The sequence below is a fragment of the Ovis aries genome, chromosome 5 (assembly GCF_016772045.2).
Source record: "Ovis aries strain OAR_USU_Benz2616 breed Rambouillet chromosome 5, ARS-UI_Ramb_v3.0, whole genome shotgun sequence".
Lineage (NCBI taxonomy): Eukaryota > Metazoa > Chordata > Mammalia > Artiodactyla > Bovidae > Ovis > Ovis aries.
Window position 1 is genome coordinate 26,872,354 of NC_056058.1, and position 18,392 is coordinate 26,890,745.

General features: G+C 40.8%; 1 long non-coding RNA gene across 1 annotated transcript in view; it reads left to right on the plus strand.

Moving 5' to 3' along the window:
• The window catches only part of LOC132659814 (uncharacterized), a 234,482-nt gene that overhangs the window by 20,731 nt on the left and 195,359 nt on the right, over positions 1-18,392 (plus strand). The gene's annotated exons all lie outside the window — the stretch shown is intronic.

Here is an 18,392-nt window from a genome sequence, read left to right on the forward strand (position 1 = left end):
AGAAAACTACTTATTACCCTAACACTTTTTATAAAAATGTATAAGGTCCAAGTCCCTCCATTCCAACTGCTCCCCCGTTACTCAGAAGATAAACTCTTGTTAAGCTTTTGTGTGTGCACTTTCAGCCCCATCCCCTTGCTTTTTTTTAATGAGAGTTATTTGAAAAGTAGAAAACTCTAAGATGAAAGGCTGATTTTCCTGTTTTTGAGGCATGAAGGATACAGACTGACCTTGAGCTTTCAGGATGTCCAGTCTGGGCTGCCTTTGACTGTGCAACACTTCTGCACAACCATCTGCCTGTGTGTCAGGAGCCACTGTGGGGTGAGCGGTGGTCCCAGCTGGCCCAAGTGATGGGAAACGTGTGTACTGACCTGTCCAGGCTTTTCGTCCTGGATTGTGTGTGTTTGCCTCCTTCCTTTCTTCTCTCACTCTTCCTTTCCTGTTTTAATTCCTGACCCTGTTCTTGATGATCCTTCATCTTGATTTCAATGAAACACATTCTAAAGTGAAAGTGACCGGTGAGGGGCGGATGGGAGTGTTGAGAGGAGGAAGAAATACTCCATTGCTATATTTAGGCAGCTGAGATTTTGTTCCTCTGATTTAGCGAAGTGCTTTGGGGTAGAATTGACCAATACGTTTAGTTGCTTCAGCAGATGTCCTAAGGCTCCCAAGGGAATAAATCAGCTATGTGGGAACCAGAGGGGGCTTGGGAGGCATCTTGGAGTCTGGTGAATAGGTGGAAGGAGGGCCCTTTTTTATTCTCCAGGGCAGTGAAGATGCCCCTGGCCAAGTCAGATCCCAGGCCTGGGCTTTAGCTGGACCTGAAGGCCTGATGACAGAGGAACAAATAGCAGCAAGGCTAGTTTTCAAAAGAGAATTGAAGTGAATGCTCTTGATCAGATGGAGAGAATCATTCAGGGATATTTCTGCCATGAGGGCTGTTTTAAAAGGAAGTTTTGAAAGCTGTCGGGTGGAACTCAGAGCAGCCCCTTCTTGCTTGCCCAGACACCTGAGCGGCACTCCCTAAACTCTGGCTCCTGGGGGGAGGCACTTCCTCTTTCAGAATAAGCGGGGCACCAAGTTAGTATGTTACCAAATGCAAGCTCTTGTGTCTACACAAAGTGAGGCTGAACAAACTGAAACACTGGAGTTTGGAGCAGAGAAAGGTTTATTGCAGGGACATGCAAGGAGATGGGTAGCTTGTGCCATGAAATCCCAGAGGGTTTCAGCAAGGTTTTTTTTAAAGGCAACATGAGAGAGGAGTGTGGTTGGTTTTTGCAAATTTCTTGGTGCAGGAATCCTTTGTTTTTACAGCTGTCCACATAGGTCAGGTTGTGATATTCCTGTAAACCTCCAACAAGACATGTTATTCTCTGTGGCCTATCCTATATACTTCATGCTATAGACAACATTCTTAACTGAAAGCAAAAGCAATAGAATGGAAAGATTAAAGTAAAACAGACAGATCTAATATGGAGCCAGATTTGTCCTTCCCTATTACAAGCACTGAATGGGGAAAACTGCAGCTCTATGACCTGGATGCTTGGCCTCTGACATCTTGAGCTCTTCATTTATTTTCTACACTTGACTGAACGTCTAGGTGTCACCCAGAACCCAGAAGTTACTCCTGCTCCAATTGCCCTTTCAGGTTCCATTTATAAGTATACTTTCATCTCTTCATAACTGGCTAAACACAATCTAAGCAAAATCTGGGCTTGTCCAGTTCATTCCATGTGGCTCTCATCGCCTGTTTTTCACACATGCAGAATACAGAACAGCTTGTACAGAATAACAAGGTAGAAATTCCAGTGAGAGGGGTTCGTCACTCGTGGTATCAGAAGCCATGAGGGGGAGGCTTTGAGTGTGTTATCAATGTCAGAAGAAGCCAGAGATCGAATTACAACTTAATATGCACAGTTGGACATGTTTTATTATTTATAACACATACTTCATTTTTAACCTTCCTCTGAATGCTGTATCATTCCTCTAATGGGTCTCCCATCCTGCTCATCTCCCTCGCCAAACCTCCATCATTTAAAATGTGGTGAACTGCTGCTGCCAGGCAGGCTGGTGCACACTGAGCAAGGCACCAGCTTTCTCTTTAGCATCCTTCTCAAAAGTCTCATCCAGGTCTCTCAGCCAGGTATTCCAGAGCTGAGTAAATTGAAAACAAAAAGGAAAAAACAAGCCATTTTTGAATCTATGTGTCGAAAATGGAACTTGTACCCACTGAGGAGGCAGAAAGTAAAAAGCAGACTCAATCACCAAATATTTGTTCCTCAGTGGCAGATGCTGTGCCAGGTATGGGGAACACAGAGAGGGTTCCCTGCCCTTGTGGAGCTTACAGTCTTGTTAGGAAGATAGGCAACAGTGAGAAATTCCCGGATAGAACTTAGGCTATAAATGATGTGAATAGTAGTGTGGTGTGATAGAGAATAAGGGGTGAGGGAGAGGAGAGAGTTGCTGTTCAGTGATGCTCTCTACAAGAAGGAGCCAATTAAGCAGATTTGAGTAGGTATGTCAATTTCAAGGTCACTGCTATACCATTTTTAAACCTGGTCAGCGAGTCTCCAGCAGCTCATAATTATAATATTGATAATGAGGCAGAATGCATGACATTCATATGAAGAGTTTTCTTGGGAGATGTATTAACTTTCTAGAACTGCTATAATTAAGTACCACAGGCTGGGTGGCTTAAACAACAGAAACTTATGTTCTTGCAGTTCTAGAAGCAAGAAGTCTAAGATCCAGGTGTTGGCAGGGTTGGTTTTTTTTCTGAGCCTCTTTCCTTGGGTTTCCCAGGTGGTACGGTGCTAAAGAATCTGCCTGTCAATGCCAGAGGTGCAAGAGACATGGGTTTGATCCCTGGGTCGGGAAGATTCCCTGGAGTAGGAGATGGCAATCCATTCCAGTATTCTTACCTAGAAAATTCCTTGGAGAGAGAAGCCTAGCAGGCTACAGTCCATGGGGTTGCACAAGAGTTGGGCACAGCTGAGTACGCACAGCACACACACTCCTTGGATTGCATCAATGGATTGCCGTTTTCTCCCCGTCTTCACATGGTCTCCCCCTCTGTGTGCACATCTGTGTTAACCTCCTCTTCTGAGAAGAACACCTGTCATGTCAGATTAGGATCCACTCTAGTGACTTCATTTTAGCTTAATTGTCTCTTTAAAGACCTTGTTTCCAGATATTGTCATCTCTAAGATGCTGGGGGCTGGAAATTCATCATATGAGTTTTGAAGGGACACAAATCATCCCATAAGGCAAGGAAGAGAACATCTGATTGTAGACCTTCCTATGGATGCAACTTGGGAAATGTCTTAACTTCTGGGTACCTTGTAATGTGCTGTGTCTGGCACCTAGGGAAAGGATGCCAGATGACACTTTGAGGGTCACTGTGTCTTCCCCTGATGAACTGGGCTCCAGTGGTATGCGTCCTGTCCTAAGTGAGTCTCCTGAGAAACTTGGCTTACAGGTTCTTTTTTTAAAAGAAGTTTTACATCTATTATCTTCAAAATTGGGTGAATCTGACTACCATCTATGAAAAAGGGTAGTTAAATATTTAACTAAATATATATTAAGTAAAAGTAATCTAGCTAAATATTAGAACAGTGACACTTATTTTTAAGAAAATCTATTGATATAGTCATAATTTTGTACCACAAAAGGAAATCAGTTGACAATTTACTGAAATCTGTGTGCTCAGCACTCTGTTAAGGAGAATCTGGAAGCATACTAATTGATTTATTCTTTCTTTTATTCAACAAATATTTATTGAATCTTGATCATTGGTTTCTTTACAGTCCATTTTTGAAAACAAATCTGCCAAGCCTACTTCTAGCATGATCTATACTATTCTTGTAGACGTCACTCTCGTGCTTGCTGGAGGTGGGTAATAATAAAACAAAGATCTGGAGGCCAGAGGACTCAGAGGAGTCTTCCTGGAAGACGAGCCCTTGAGCATGGGATTGGAGGGATGTGTAGTTAGAATCCTAAAGAGCAAAGGTAACGAGGGGAATGGAGTGCTAGTTGTGAATGTCTGGGGAAAGAACTAGATGGAGAAGCTGGGCTCTTGAGAGCAGTGCTGGTTCCCATGCAGTTATTAGTGTGGAACCTGGGAATCCATGTGTTTTTCTTCATGGACCTGATTAATAATATGAGTATCAGGGAAAAGGGCCTTCCCTGGTGGCTCAGTGGTAAAGAATCCACCTGCCAGTGCAGGAGACCCAGGTTCAATCCTGGGTCAGGAAGATGCCCTGGAAAAGGAAATGGCAACCCAGCCCAGTATTCTTGCCTGGGAAATCTCATGGTCAGGGGAGCCTGGCAGACTATGGTCCACGGGGTCACAAAAGAGAAGAGTCAGTTACAACTTAGTGACTAAACAACATCAGAGGAGAGAACAAGATGGCAGAGGAGTAGGCAGACATGGAGTACCTCTCTCTCCGCAGATAGATCAGGAATACGCCTTCAGACACAGAAGTGCATGCTCTGCACCAGCTGAGAGCAGACAGGAGTACCTGACCAGAGGAAAAGAATATATAGAACCATGCAAAACTCTGTAGGATGAAGGAGCTGAGGGGGAAAGCAGGAGTGTCAGTAGGACTGGACCTGCCCTCGGTGGATGGGGGAACTGAAGCTGGGGTCTGATCCCCACATGGGGGCAACTGTCGAGTCAGAGGAGAAACATTTAAGGCTGAGAGTGAAACAGCTGATCTGTGGCAGCCTAAATGGAATGAGAATCAGAAAGTGCTTGCTGCAGCCATACATACCTTGGACAGGGACGCAGGTCCCCTGGAAGGTGCAGTGGCTGGGAGCTGGAGTTTCGGGATTATGGAGCAATCCCAGGGTGAGGGCTGCTATTGACTGCAGAGAGACGAATCGAGGGGATATGAGGGAGGAGACTGTGGTGGGAAATGCCTGTAGAGGAAAGCCAGGCAGCCACGGAAGCAAGGCAATACTGCTGAGTTATGCATAGCGGGTGGAGCCATCACCATAGCCTCTCTCACCCCACAGGCCAGCACCAGCAGCTGAACAATAGAGAGGCTGGCCCATCAAATGCCTGATGCACTGAACTACAGAGTAGGACCCCACCCAGGGTGCCCCTTTAAGTGCCTGACATGCCAACCTACAGAGTAGGACCCCAGCCAGGGGCGGGCGCTCCTCTATGTGCCTGATGCTCTGAACAACAGAGAAGGACCCCAGGCAAGGGAGCCCTCTAAGTGCCTGAACGGCTGGACCTACGGAGAAAGACTGGCCAAAGAGGCCTTCTGATCACCAGCTACAGGAGGCTTGAATGAGCGAATTTATCAATTTGGGGATACTTGGACAGATTTTGTTTGAATAGATTCTTTTCAGAATTTGTAGTAATGATATTTTTGGAAATCAGATAGAAAATGCATCAGTAAATTCTCGTTCATGGTGATAAGATCTAGGTAAAGTTATAAAGTCTGTTTGGATGCTGGTATCACAAAATGTGACACATGAGAGGGGCTATGGAAGGTATCTTTTGTGCATTGTTTAAATGGAATGTTACTAAAAATGCATGGGAGAGTGGATAAGAGAGAAAGAGTGATGTTATTCTTCTCATAGAATTGAATTTTGCATTAAAGGAAAATGAGCACCCGGACTGTTCACCAAGAGTACCAAAATAGCCTTTTCGAGACTGCTCTCACCTGCAGGAGTGGTGTCATGGGATCAGATTAGTCCGTTACAGAAGCTCAGGCCTGGCAGAGATGGGAGTGCAGACCACAGCAGGCTCTAAGCATCCATAGGGGCCAAAGGCCCTCCCTCATGCCTACGGGCTCCCAGTGAACTAAGACTCACACAAATCAAAGAAGTTCTGTGAGAGGTAGGCAAACATGCAGGAAGAACTTCTGAATCTTAGGGGATTTCAGCTGAGTCTCAGAAGATCGGTCCAAAGACTTTGAGATAGATGCCACTTGGATGGGAACACTAAGAAACAAAAACTCTTCAGAAAAGGAAAATCACTTCTGCCGAGAATTATAACCAGAGATGGAGGAGAATTGTACCCAGTGATTGTTTTTACCTGCAAATGAATAACATCTAGAGACAAAGTAACTGGGATAAAACACGTACATTTAAAATCCATAAGTATAAAATTCATCTAAAATGTTTAACAACAGAAGTTAATTGAATTATATTACATCCTTATGATTATAGGGTTAGTTGTTAAATGTTACATCTTAAAAGAATTCTAAAAGATGTGTGAAATGCTTATGACACCATAAATTAAAAAGCGCTTTACAAACTATGTAAGAATTAAAAGACAGGATTGGGTTAAAAATATGTATAGGAGAAAGACTGAAGTCTCAGCCACCAAAATGTTAATGCTGGTATTTTAATGTATATTAGATCCCCTGGAGAAGGGATAGGCTACCCACTCCAGTATTCTTGGGCTTCCTTTGTGGTTCAGCTGGTAAAGAATTTGCCTGCAATGCAGGATACCTGGGTTTGATCCCTGGATTGGGAAGATCCTATGGAGAAGGGAAAGACTACCCACTCCAGTATTCTGTCCTGGAGAATTCCATGGACTGTATAGTCTGTGGGGTTGCAGAGAGTAAGACATGACTGAGTGACTTTCACTTAATATATGTGGACATGTATACGTTTGGGGGGACTAAAGCCAACTTTTGTTTATCTTTTATGCTTTCCTTAAAACATCTGAAGTATGAAAATTTCAGAGAATCAGAGAAGTTAAGAAAATCATGGAACTGGCACTTATGCACCTATCACAAAGATGAAGCAGATGTTAGAGTGTCATATTTGCTTCAAATCTCTCTTTACAATGTACGAGAAATTCTGCATTACAGACAGCAGCTTCTGTCCCATGCTTACCTCTTCCCCCACCTTCCTTTGCAGAAGTAGATCAGAATTTTTTGTTGGATACCTTTTTGCTTGGAATGCATGCTAGGTTTCTTCAGTCGTGTCTGACGTTTGCGACACTGTGGACTGTAGCCCGCCAGACTCCTCTGTCCATGGGATTCTCCAGGCAAAAATACTGAAGTGGGTTGTCATTTCCTTCTCCAGGGGATCTTCCCAACCCAGGGATCGAACTTGCATCTCTTACATCTACCTTTATGGGCAGGGAGGTTCTTTGCCGCTAACACCACCCACAGATATTACATTTTCCAGGTATTGCTATATGACTAAATTCTGGCCAATGGAATTAAAGCAGAAGTCATATACACAACTTCCTGGGAGATTCCTTAAAGGAAGGGGGTGGGGAAGTTGATCTCCCTGCCTTCCTTTTTTTGCGCCTGTTGGACTGTCATTTTGGGCCACCAGGCAGCATCTATGTGTTAAGGAATATGGAACTATAACACAGAAAAACACTGGTTGTCATGTTTGCAGAGCTGCCATTTCAACCTTGAGTAGTTTACCTGAGCTTTAGTTTGACAAAGAAATGAAATTGTCATTTATTTGTCATTATTATTTTAGATTTCTTCTTATTAGCATCCTAAGCTAATCCATTTAGTAGGCTATGTAGCATTCTTATGTATGTCTTGTATTTTTACCACATGTCTATGTATCCTAGCCAATTTCCACTTTGTGTTAAGATTATAACTAGACGGTATCATACTGTGCATATCCTTTTATAACTTACTTTAAAAAAATATTTGACAAGTTTTTTTTTAATATTTATCCATGTTGATATTTATAGTTCTTTAAATTTTTTGTTTTGTTTTGTTTTCAGTTCTTTATTTTAACTACTTTATACTAGTCCTCAACTTATCTCTTTTCCTACTGAGAAACAGAGAGATGATGGTTTTCATTATTTTTCTGTTGCAAAAATACTACAACAAACATCTTTGTACGTGTTTTGTGGTACAAAAGTGTGAGAATTTCTATAGGGTGAATAGCTAGTGGTAGAGTTTCTGGATTACAAGTATATACATCTTTAGCTTTACTAAGTTTTGTCAAAGTGACTGAAACAAGCAGTATATAAGAGTCTCTCTCTCTGTGTGTCCTGACCAATGTTTGGTATGATTGGGCTTTTTGGTTTTTTCCTGTTTGATGGACGAGAAATGACATTTTATTATCAGTTTCAACTTCTTCATTTTCCATGATGAAAATGTTATCACTTTTGTAATGAGGAAAGATAAACTTTCAAATACCTCTCTGCTTGAATCTCAGGATATACATTAAGTGGCTTAGGGAGTCTAGACATGTATCCAGAATAAGTGGGGAATTGTTCTCATCCATATGGTTCCCTCTCTCAGCTCATAGAGGTGGTTGTTGTTCAGTGAGTGACTCAGTCGTGTCTGGCTCTCTGTGACCCCATGGATTGCAAAACTCCAAGATTCCCTGTCCTTCACCATCTCCCGGAGTTTACTCAAACTCAAGTCCATCAAGTTGGTGATGTTTATTATTCTAGAAATACTGTGGACATTAACAGAGGACAATAAAGAATTTGTTCTGCTTTAACAGTTTTTAAAATGAGAGCTTCAAAATCATGGTACTGAAGCCCCGCTGAATTGGTGACCTGTGATTCTGTGTTTCTGGGTCCCTTGCCAAAAAATTGTCTTGTCTGCTGCCCCTTTGAAAGTGAAAGTGTAAGTCACTCAGTCGTGTCTGACTCTTTATGACCGCATGGACTATACAGTCCATGGAATTCTCCAGGCCAGAATACTGGAATGAATAGCCTTTCTCTTCTCCAGGGGGTCTTCCCAACCCAGGGATTGAACCCAGGTCTCCCGCATTGCAGGTGGATTCTTTACCAGCTGAGCCACGAGAAGCCCAAGAATACTGGAGTAGGTAGCCTGTCCCTTCTCCGGTGGATGTTCCCAACCCAGGAATTGAACTGGGGTCTGCTGCATTGCAGGTGGATTCTTTACCAACTGAGCTATCAGGGAAGCCCTCTGCTGCCTTCTTAGGCAAATCTAACTCCTTGGTATCACCTACTCCACCAAAATATTTAAAGTAGGAACAGAATGTTTTGGCTTGATCTCTTTTCTCCCCCACGATGTCCTTAGTGACTCTCCTATAAGTGAATTTGTGCCCCCCTTCTTCTATTTCCAGGGACACCCCCAGCCCATCTGTTTTCCCTTGTCCTCCCATCCCCTGCCCCCACTGATGCCCTGTAGCTTGAATCAATTTCCCACAGACCATGGACTTGAGCCCAGCTGACAGCTTATCATGCTAAATTGCTGTCTCGAGGTGGTCGCTTTCTGAAGGACATTTGTACTTTAATAAGGAGCTCTGGAAGACAGAACTGCTCCTGAGAAAGGTCTAAATCATTTTGGATGGAACTTCAGACACCTTGATAAATGAAAGAGGTAAAGGTTGGGGGCTTAGAATCTTCTGCAGGTGCTCAAATGACTTCATGAAATTTATTAACATGAATCCACTTCAGAATATGTGGCTGGGCATTTAAAAAAAAAAAAAAAAACACGTGAATGTGGTAGTCAAGTCTTTCGAAGACAGTATTTGACAAAGCCTATGTTTATTTCTAGATCTGCAAGGTAAAATTCTCGCAAGGATGGAAAAAGCCACTTCTGTGAAAAATTTCTGCCTGAGCATCCTCGTATTCAAAAAAATGAATGCACTGGAGAAATTTACACAGGTGAAGGCAGACAGCTTTGTTTAGGTGTGCAGACTGCTAAGCACAGCAGGAGCCAAAGTGTTTAGATTGCCTGAAGGCCAGGTGGCTAGATCAGGGGAAACTCAATGGTTCTATGGATGGATACATTTGGGGAGAGTAAAAGTTTTAAGATCAAATAATGATTAGACCAAATCTCAGCAGTAAGGAAAGGATTCTAGAGACATTGAACCAAATCTGTTAGTTGGTATGGAGAGATTGAAAATTAGGAATTAGGAGACTTAGTTGCTAGACCCAGTTCTGCAGCAAACCAGCCATGTGTTCTTGGGTCTTTCTAGGTCTTGGGACTCTAAAAACGTTAAGGTTGGGCTGTATAGAACTCTACGAGGTCTCCCAGCTCTAACCTTTTATTCAGAACTAGGTCTGGGTCACATTTTTGACAGCTTGAAACAGGAACCAGGTAATCTGTAACTGTTAGCAAGGTATTATAAAAATAGCATCGATTCTAGAACCTGCATAACAAAGATAATAGCTAACATATTGTATGGCAGCATTATTTACATATGGGCTTCCCTGATAGCTCAGCTGGTAAAGAATCTGCCTGCAATGCAGGAGACCCCAGTTTGATTCCTGGGTTGGGAAGTTCCCCTGGAGAAGGGGTAGGCTACCCACTCCAGTATTCTTGGGCTTCCCTGGCGGCTCAGACAGTAAAGAATCCACGTGTAATGTGAGAGACTTGGGTTTGATCCCTGGTTTGGGAAGATCCCCTGGAGGAGGGCATGGCAACACATTCCAGTATTCTTGCCTGGAGAATCTCCATGGACAGAGGAACCTGGCAGGCTGTGGTATATGGGGTCACATATATTAAAGTTCAATTTGCATAATAACCCCATGAGATAAGTATGATTCTTATACCCCATTTTTAGATGAGAAAATCAAGGCTCAGGGAGATTTAATAAAATCTTCCAGCTCTCTCAGTTCAGTTCAGCTGCTCAGTCGTGTCCGACTCTTTGTGACCCCATGAATCGCAGCACGCCAGGCCTCCCTGTCCATCACCAACTCCTGGAGTTCACTCAGACTCACGTCCATCGAGTCAGTGATGCCATCCAGCCATCTCATCCTCTGTCGTCCCCTTCTCCTCCTGCCCCCAATCCCTCCCGGCATCAGAGTCTTTTCCAATGAGTCAGCTCTTCGCATGAGGTGGCCAAAGTACTGGAGTTTCAGCTTCAGCATCAGTCCTTCCAAAGAAATCCCAGGGCTGATCTCCTTCAGAATGGACTGGTTGGATCTCCTTGCAGTCCAAGGGACTCTCAAGAGTCTTCTCCAACACCACAGTTCAAAAGCATCAATTCTTCAGCACTCAGCTTTCTTCACAGTCCAACTCTCACATCCATACATGACCACAGGAAAAACCAGCTCTCTAGGTTTTGTTAAATCCCTGAGAGTTAGTTCAAGTCTCTGTGACTTAGTGTTGCCTGTGAAATGGAAATAACCAAATCTTCCCTGTATATCTCATAGGGTTCTGGTAGATATTGGGTGGAACCATGCTTGTAAATTATATTTGAAATGGCTTTTGTGTTTTATTTATATAGATGTGCAACATCATTAATGATTGACTTTAGAAGACGGATCATACATGCTTAAGCCCTCAGATATAGAACAGCAGTGACAATGAGTGACGGAGCCTGGTGCTTTGTCTCAGGAACTTCATTCCTTTGCCATTACTATTGCTGGAGGTGGGGAGGTGTTGACTACATATGTATTTTCTCCTGCTCCCAGAGATGAAAAATGTGCGATTTTGTTTATATGACCAGGGCATCCATCTATCACTATATCTGTCATCTATATTTGTCTGTCTTTCTATCATCTATCTATCTATCTGGAAGAACTATACCACAGGTACAATTGTTCTTCTAAATGGATGTGATTGAGGCCAGTGGGATCCTCATATGACATCCTTTAGAAAGATGTCCTATTGTTTCTGGAAGTACAAATCAAAAACACCAAGAGTGACATAATTTAAAGCCAATTTTGGTCTAAAGCAATTTAGATATAATAATCCTATCGCAATTTTATTTTTGCTGTGAAATGAGAGAAGTTTCTTTTGTGAAAAGAGAAAAGCAAACATTCTAGAATGTATAGCTGAGCTTTAACTAGATTAGCATAGTCCTCTTTGCCATGCCTCAAAGGCCACCTGCGAAAATCTTAAATAAAAGTTACAGGCTTGTACTTATTTTTTCAAGTCTAATGAAACTTGGAAACATTCATATAAAGAGGTTTTATATAAATCAGCTTCAATTTAAAATGCTTCCAAGGGCAAAGCAGTGATATGAATGTCCTGTGGTTTGTTGTGTGTTTAGACTTTTTCATTAAAAGGGGAAAACTTATAAACCATAGGCTTTTAGGGTTTACAGTTTATGGCAATTTGTTCATACAAGTTTAATTATTCCAGAAATCAGGATTCTGGTGTGGGTCACTGCTATGTTTATAGCTTTTCCCATGTGAATTCCTGAAAGCTTGTTTGTTTTATTCATAGCATTTTTCTTTACGTAATATGTGACACATATGAAAAATACACACATCTATTACACTTAGAAGTTTGAATAAAACTGTAAGCAACATCTGTGAAATAAGAAACATCTGTGAAATTACCTGGTTTTGCCTTAGACTGTTAGCAAAGGTAACCACTCTCTTCACTTTTTGTGTTATTCATTCCTTTGCTTTTTTCTTTAAACATCTTTCAGTTCAGTTCAGTTCAGTCACTCAGTCGTGTCCGACTCTTTGCAACCCCATGAACCGCAGCACGCCAGGCCTTGCTGTGCATCACCAACTCCTGGAGTCCACTGAAACCCATGGCCATTGAGTCAGTGATGCCATCCAACCATCTCATCCTCTGTTGTCTGCTTCTTCTCCTGCCCTCAATCTCTCCCAGCATCAAAGTCTTTTCCAGTATGTCAGCTCTTTGCATCAGATGGCCAAAGTATTGGAGTTTCAGCTTTAACATCAGTCCTTCCAATGAATACCCAGGACTGATCTCCTTTAGGATGGACTGGTTGGATCTCCTTGCAGTCCAAGGGACTCTCAAGAGTCTTCTCCAACATCACAGTTCAAAAGCATCAGTTCTTCTGTGCTCAGCTTTCTTTATAGTTGAACTCTCACATCCATAGATGACCACTGGAAAGGCCATAGCCTTGACTAGATGGACCTTTGTTGACAAAGTAATGTCTCTGCTTTTTAATATGCTGTCTAGGTTGGTCATAACTTTCCTTTCAAGGAGTAAGCGTCTTTTAATTTCATGGCTGCAATCACCATCTGCAGTGATTTTGGAGCCCAGAAAAATAAAGTCAGCCACTATTTCCACTGTTTCCCCATCTATTTGTCATGAAGTGATGGGACTGGATGCCGTGATCTTACTGAGATATAATTCATATACTGTACCCTTCACCCATTTTACAGGTACAATTTAAATTTTTTTAAGATATTCACAGTAGTGCAACTATCACCACAGTCTGTACTAGAACATTTTCATCACCCCCAAAAGAAACATGTTACCCATTAGCAGTTATGACCCTTTCATCCCCAACTCCCCACCCTCCCCTTTAAAATACAGTCTTCTGTTGAATTTGCCAGGGATTGGTTTCAGGACCTTTCATGCTTATAAACGTTCATGGAAGCTCAGGTCCTATATGAGCCCTGGCATGGGTACCCCTAGTTCCACTGCCACAGATTCAACCAGTTGCTGATGGTAACATAGGCAAGATTCCTTGGCTGGTGGAATCCAGAGAGGCACGACCTGCAGATAGGGAAGGCTGACCTTATGTCACTTTATCAAAGGTGTACTTGCACATATGCTTTGATCATAATATAGATTTAGCTTTGAATTTATTTGAACTTAATATACTTTTTCTTGTACTTGATGTACTCTTTTTTTCACTCAGTGTAATATTTCTAAACACCTTGTTCTTGTACGAGTTATAGTTAACTCATTTTCAACAGTGGAATTTCTCTACTTGGATAAAATACCAGTTGATTCATATCTTTCACATGAATTTGATTTCCTACTCTCTTTTTGCTACAGTCCCTCTGTTCTGAATGATTTTGTCCATCTCACCAAGTGCACACATGCAAGGGGTTGTCTGGCATCTAGCTGGCACTGTAAATGGCAAGTGTAACTTTACAGAATGATGCAAACCTTTATTGCACAGTAGTTATAATTCATACTTTCATTAGTTGAGTGACGGGTCCTTTCTCAATGTTCTTGCCAGCATTTAGTGTTATTAGATCTCTTCTTCGCTCATGTGATGGAGGCAAAATGGTGTGCCGTGTTTCAGGGTTTTCCTGAGAATGAGGTTGAACTTTTCATACGTTTATTTGCAATTCTTTCTCCTCTTCTCTAAAACGCCTGTTCGTATCTTTGCCTGTTTTTTTTTTTTTGTCCCCCCCCCCACCCCCCTGCCGCCTTTGGCTACTTGTCTTACTTATTAGCAGCACTTTATACACTTCAAACACCAATCCATTTTGGGATTAGATATGCGGCAAATCCTCCTCCAAGTTTCAAGTTTATGCCTTTGTTTTTCTTCTTGTGCTTGCCTCCCATAAATGATCATTTACTTTTATGTATTCATGAATTTCTATTATAGTTTTTTGACCTATGAGTTATTTTCAAAGACTTTTTTGTTTGAGTATAAGAAAGTCTAACTTATTCATTTCTTTCTCACTATAATGGTTAAAATTGGAGATTTGTTGATGCTTATGTTAACATTTTTGATAAATATGCCCTGTGTAGTTGGGAGATCTCTAATTGTTGGGTACACGTCCTGTTTATATTCTTTAAGTCAAGTATGTAATTTTTAATTTTGTATATTTATCAGAGTTTTGTCAGTTTGAGCTATCAATAACTGTAATGTGCTTGTTCAAATGTTTCTTTATAGTGATGGATTTGCTAATTTTGTCTGTAGTCTTACATTTTGTTATTTTATATATTTTGAGTCTTTATTAGTATAGGTAATTTTTAAATTCTTCATGTTTCTATTGAAGTGAATCTTTTATCATAGTGACGTACTTTGTTTCAAAAATATGTATTTCTTAAGTCCATTCTTTTCTGAATAACTATACTTCTGCCTTCTTTGATTCATGTTGACTTTGTATATTTTTTCTCCTTTTACTTTCAGCTTTATCAACTTTCATCCTTTTACTTCCAACCTTACCGTATCCTCATTTTTGTTTAGTGAATAGTGTGTAATCTATTATCTGTATTCCTAGCTGAAAAATTCAATTCATTGACATTTATTTTTATTTCTATCATTTTACTTTGTAGTTTTTCTATATCTTGACTTTTGTGTTGCTCTTTCTTCAAATTGTTTATTTGTTTTGTTTTCTTATTCTATTTTTCCTTCCACTAGACTATGTTTATTTTTTTAGGGTGACACTTAAAATTCTACTATATTTATCTTAACAAGGTGCAAAGGCATTCTTACCTAAATGCTTTTCCAAACAACACAAGAACTTAAAAATATTTGATATCCTGATAACCTGCCTCCAGATTCCCTTCTATTTTTGTCTATTATTTTAGACATGAGCATCATTATAATTTCATACAGTTTTCTTACATTTACATCCATGTATTTCAGTTTCTTCTTTTTTTCCCCATTTTCTTTTCACATCTTAGATATTCTGTATTGAACAGTTTCTTTATTTCAGGAAATGTGGAAACAAATCTCCTATAAGTAAAAGTGTGCTGAGTAAGCTCTGTGAGTATTTGTTTATTTGCTCCTGCTAAGTAGCTTCAGTTTGGTTCGATTGACTCTGTGTGATCCTATGGACTCTAGTCTCCAGCTCCTCTTTCTATGGGATTCTCCAAGCAAGAATACTGGAGTGGGTTGCCATTTCCTTCTCCAGGGGATCTTCCCAACCCAGGAATCGAACCTGGGTCTCCTGCATTACAGGCAGATTCTTTACCATCTGAGCCACCAGGCAGGCCCATTTGTTTATTTAAACATATCCAAGTTTTATTCTTAAAGGATGACTTGTTAATTTTATCCTCATTCTGAAAGGATGATTTGCTGGACATTTTGTTTTAGGTTCATGGTTATATCCCTTAGCATTTGGATGACATTCCTTTGCTGTCTTTTAACATTCATTACTGTTGTCAAGAATTTCGCTGTCCATCTAATTGTTTCTACACAGGTGATAGACTTTTTTCTTTATATACTTTATAATCCTTTATTCTGGTATTGGATCATTGGTATTTTGCTACCATATATCTTCCCTGGTAGCTCAGATGGTAAAGAGTCTGCCTGCAATGCAGGAGACCCAGGTTTGATTGCTGGGTTGGGAATCCCCTGGAGAAGGAAATGGCAATCCACTCCAGTATTCTTGACTGGAGAATTCAATGGACAGAGGAGCCTAGCAGGTTACAGTCCATGGGGTCGCAAAGACTGGGACACAGCTGAGCCATTAACACTTTCACTTTTTCCCATTGGTATTTTGCTGTTTTGCTACCATGTAAATAGGTGTGAATTCATTTTCATTTATACTATTTGATGAAAGTTGTGCATGCTATATGTGAAGAATTTTGCCTTTCACCAGTTATAGATGTTGTTAGATATTCTCTTCTTAAATAGTGCCTCATCATCTATTCTTATTCTCTTCTTCTGAGAATAGAGTTAAGTGATTTCTTAACCTTCTCATTTTATCCTCCACACTTTATCCTCTCTGTTCTACACTGTAACTTTTAAGCATCTGTCACTCAGTTTTCTAAAATTTTGTAATATATAGTCTGCTATCCAATATTTTGATTTAATTTTAAATTTTCTTGCTCACATTTTTATTTCTAAAAGTTTGGCTTGATTCTTATTGAAATCTTCCTGATAATTTTGGAAAGATTCTTGTTGCTTGCTATCGTTTAAAAACATAACATATTACAGAAAACATTTCATACATATTTTATCTTCTCTGTCTTAGAATTATTTTTAAACTGAAATTATCAGGACACTGTTTTTTTTGTTGTTGTTGTTGTTGCTGAATTCACTGATAGCTGTCAAGTCCCTGGTGGCTCAGACAGTAAAGTGTCTGCCCGTGATGCAAGAGACCCAGGTTGGATCCCTGGGTCAGGAAGATCCCCTGGAGAAGGAAATGGCAACCCACTCCAGTACGCTTGCCTAGAAAATTCCATGGATGGAGGAGCCTGGTGGGCTCTAGTCCTTGGGGTCGCAAAGAGTCAGACATGACTGAGCAACTTCACTCACTCACTCATTTATAGCTACTTATTTCCTTGTGTGTTTGTTGATTTCTGTTGCTTTTGTTATGAGCTCCTATTTAGTTCAACTTAATCCTTAGGAATCATGGGAGCCTAAATTGGGGATGATTTCTTTCAGGGAGGATTTGCCTTTGCTACTCCTTAGAGCTGAGAGTAGAGTCCTACCAACCTGAGACCCCTTAGGTTATTTGGAGGATCCACATTAATGGATCCACAATAATTTTCCACATTTAGCTCTCCCAACTAGAAGCATTCACAAAACTTTGCTACCCAAACCCTATACTAATACCTGAATTTACCCTCAGGTTGACTCCAGATTTTGTGTTCTTATCATACATTCTTGCAGCTTTGATATCAGCTTGCTCTTCCTTTTCTATTTCTTTTTGTCTTCCCTTTAAGATTTTCTGTACTTTGTTGTTCTCTGCCTTACTTGAAAAACTTGTTAGAGTTCATCTAGGATCAGTGTGTTCCTAGTCCTCTGGATTGCCAAAATCCGATATATCCAGGTCTTTTGCACTTAGTAAACAACAGCTCTCAGGATCTTTATTTTCACACACACTTTTGAGCACTCACCATGTGCCTGGCTCTGTGTTAAGTGCTATAGGAGAAATAATTTTGTTCTTGAGAACTTGGAATCTGGTAGGAAAAAAAGGTCATGTATACCAGAAATTATTCTATAAGGCAGCATGAAGAATGTGCTAAAATAGGGGGAAAACCATGGTGCACAGCAGAGGCTAAGGAGCAGGGGGCTCCACTCCCACTGGGAGAAGCTGTCAATTGTGAGGCTCTCAGGATCAAGCTCATGCATTGAATATAAGCTTCCATTTCATAACCGTCCAAGGGTGTACAGCTGGGCAGGAGTTAAATCTAGTCTCTTTCAAGTTAAGAGTGACTGATGTGAAGGGCACAAGCTTCCTGCAGAAATCTGAGGGAATATTCCAGACAGTCCATGCTGCTCTTCTAGTCACAAACCTACGCTTGTACTGGGAAATTATTTAGAAGGTGAGTGGTTGAGAGAAGGTGGAACACTTAGGTATTTCACATATTTTTCAGGGGAAAAAATAGCCGATGCTTAACTGCTGTAAATGGGAACTTCTAATGTGACTACTGTTTGTATACTGGTGTTTTCCATTATAATCCCATTTAAGAGGGCTGTAACTTGACTGTAAAAATTTCCTCTAGGTGAAAACTTGGCATACCAGAGTGCTCCCTTTGAATAATGGCTGTTTTAAAAGAGAAACAAACTAATTTGGTTTACATTAACCACGTGTTTTGGAATTCAGCAGACAAAGCCTGTAGTATTATAGACGTTAGTGTTCTTTACTACATGAAAGTTGGAGCAAACAAACAACAAGAATCAAACTTATTTGTCTTCTTAATGTGCAAAACAAATATCCAATTTTAGACAAGGCTTCATGTGATATGCCGAAAACTACAATGACAAAGCTATTTAATGTCTGCTAAAGGAGAGAGTGTGTTCTAAACTTTTAAGAACAGATGCAGTTGTAAGAAGCCAGATGGCTAAAGTATAACCCCATGTATGGAACTACCAAGAAGCAGGCAGCAGTTTTA